Raw genomic sequence first — 3,057 nt, 5'->3', positions numbered from 1 at the left:
TATATTTAATTTTTGACAGTTTGATTAATATGTGTCTTGGCGTGTTTCTCCTTGGATTTATCCTGTATGGGACTCTCTGTGCTTCCAGGACTTGATTAACTATTTCCTTTCCCATATTAGGGAAGTTTTCAACTATAATCTCTTCAAATATTTTCTCAGTCCCTTTCTTTTTCTCTTCTTCTTCTGGGACCCCTACAATTCGAATGTTGGTGCATTTAATGTTTTCCCAGAGGTCTCTGAGACTGTCCTCTGTTCTTTTCATTCTTTTTTCTTTATCCTGCTCTGCAGTAGTTATTTCCACCATTTTATCTTCCAGGTCACTTATCCGTTCTTCTGCCTCAGTTATTCTACTATTGATCCCATCTAGAGTATTTTTAATTTCATTTATTGTGTTTTTCATCATTGCTTGGTTGCTCTTTAGTTCTTCTACGTCCTTGTTAAATGTTTCTTGCATTTTGTCTATTCTATTTCCATGATTTTGGATCATCCTTACTATCATTATCCTGAATTGTTTTTCAGGTAGACTACCTATTTCCTCTTCATTTGTTAGGTCTGGTGTGTTTTGACCCTGCTCCTTCATCTGCTGTGTGTTTTTCTGTCGTCTCATTTTGCTAATCTTACTGTGTTTGGGGTCTCCTTTTCACAGGCTGCAGGTTTGTAGTTCCCGTTGTTTTTGGTATCTGTCCCCAGTGGCTAAGGTTGGTTCAGTGGGTTGTGTAGGCTTCCTGGTGGAGGGAACTAGTGCCTGTGTTCTGGTGTATGAGGCTGGATCTTGTCTTTCTGGTGGGCACGTCCATGTCCAGTGGTGTATTTTGGGGTGTCTGTGGCCTTATTATGATTTTAGGCAGCCTCTCTGCTAATGGATGGGGCTGTGTTCCTGTCTTGCTAGTTGTTTGGCATAGGGTGTCCAGCACTGTAGCTTGCTGGTCGTTGAGTGAAGCTGGGTCTTGATGTTGAGATGGAGATCTCTGAGAGATTTTCGCTGTTTGGTATTACGTGGAGCTGGGAGGTCTCTTGTGGACCAGTGTCCTGAAGTTGGCTCTCCCCCCTCAGAGGCACAGCCCTGATGCCTGGCTGGAGCACCAAGAGCCTTTCATCCACACGGCTCAGAGTAAAAGGGGAAAAAATAGAAAGAAAGAAAGAAAGAGGATATAATATAGTGAAGTAAAATAACGCTATTATAAAGCAAAGCTATACAGACAAAATCTCACCCAGAAGCATATACATATACACTCACAAAAAAAGGAAAAGGGGAAAAATTAATATATCCTGCTCCCAAAGTCCACCTCCTGAGTTTGGGATGATTCATTGTCTATTCAGGTATTCAACAGATGCAGGCATATCAAGTTGTTTGCGGAGTTTTAATCCACTGCTTCTGAGGCTGCTGGGAGAGATTTCCCTTTCTCTTCTTTGTTCGCACAGCTCCCGGGGTTCAGCTTTGGATTTGGACCCGCCTCTGCGTGTAGGTCGCCTGAGGGCGTCTGTTCCCCGCCCAGACAGAACGGGGTTAAAGGAGCAGCTGCTTCGGGGGTTCTGGCTCACTCAGGCCGGGGGGAGGGAGGGGTACGGAGGAGGTGGGGCGAGCCTGCAGCGGCAGAGTCCTGCGTGACGTTGCACCAGCCTGAGGCGCACCGTGCGTTCTCCCGGGAAAGTTGTCCCCGGATCATGGGACCCTGGCAGTGGCGGGCTGCACCAGCTCCCGGGAGGGGCGGTGTGGAGAGTGACCTGTGCTCGCACACAGGCTTTTTGGTGGCGGCAGCAGCAGCCTTAGCGTCTCATGCCAGTCTCTGGGGCCCTTGCTGATCGCCGCGGCTGACGCCCGTCTCTGGAGTTCACTTAGGCTGCGCTCTGAATCCCCTCTCCTTGCGCGCCGCGAAACAAAGAGGCAAGAAAAAGTCTCTTGCCTCTTCGGCAGCTGCAGACATTTTCCCGGGCTCCCTCCCGGCTAGCTGTGGTGCGCTAACCCCTTCAGGCTGTGTTCACGCTGCCAACCCCCGTCCTGTCCCTGCAATCCGACCGAAGCCTGAGCCTCAGCTCCCAGTCCCCGCCCGCCCCGGCGGGTGAGCAGACAAGCCTCTCCGGCTGCTAAGTGCTGCTCGGTGCCAAGCCTCTGTGTGGCAGTCTCTTCACTTTGCCCTCCGCACCCCTGTGGCTGTGCTCTCCTCCGTGGCTCCGAAGCTTCCCCCCCTCTGCTATCCGCAGTCTCCACCCATGAAGGGGCTTCCTAGTGCGTGGAAACCTTTCCTGCTTCACGGCTCCCTCCCACTGGTGCAGGTCCCGTCCCTATTCTTTTGTCTCTGTTATTTCTTTTTTCTTTTGCCCTACCCAAGTACGTGGGGAGTTTCTTGCCTTTTGGGAGGTCTGACGTTTTCTGCCAGCGTTCAGTGGGTGTTCTGTAGGAGCAGTTCCATGTGTAGATGTATTTCTAATGTATCTGTGGGAAGGAAGGTGATCTCCACGTCTTTTCCGCCATCTTCTCTCCTCCTCATCTAGGATTAATTTTTATTGAGTGAAAACAACTTTAAGTTTGTTGGTTTAAGTAATACAGACATGTCTTTAGAGTCATCAAAAGTATAATATTTGTATAATATTATATAGTATAATATATAATAATATAATAATAATATTATGAAGTATAATATTTTTATTGTACCTAGTTTCACTAAAAGTGAAATAAGATCTTATTTTTGCTGGCACAAAATTTGTCATTAAGAAAAATAACTTGATATGATGAAACTTTTAAGTAAATTAAATGTAAATGAGATAAGACATTTTAGGTGAACACTTTGGGAATAATTATGTTTTAGGACTGTCTACTTAAAATAGTTTCTCCAGATTTTTGGTAAGTTGAAACTGCTAAATTAGGTTAAATGATAAGAATTCATTGGATGTCCAGATCATTTCCAAATAGGATACTGGAACATTAATTGCTAAGCAAGACTAAGTTTACCCGCTTTTGCTTATTAGAGAAAAACTAAAGATGTTTGTGTTCATTGGACACATCTTGTACCCCACTGAAGAAAGAAATTATGTTACAGAATATGTTCATAGGTTTGC

Source organism: Balaenoptera acutorostrata, chromosome 9 (assembly GCF_949987535.1).
Source record: "Balaenoptera acutorostrata chromosome 9, mBalAcu1.1, whole genome shotgun sequence".
In the NCBI taxonomy this organism is placed as follows: domain Eukaryota; kingdom Metazoa; phylum Chordata; class Mammalia; order Artiodactyla; family Balaenopteridae; genus Balaenoptera; species Balaenoptera acutorostrata.
The sequence above is the reverse complement of the archived record's forward strand: the minus strand, read 5'-3'. Positions refer to the sequence as shown.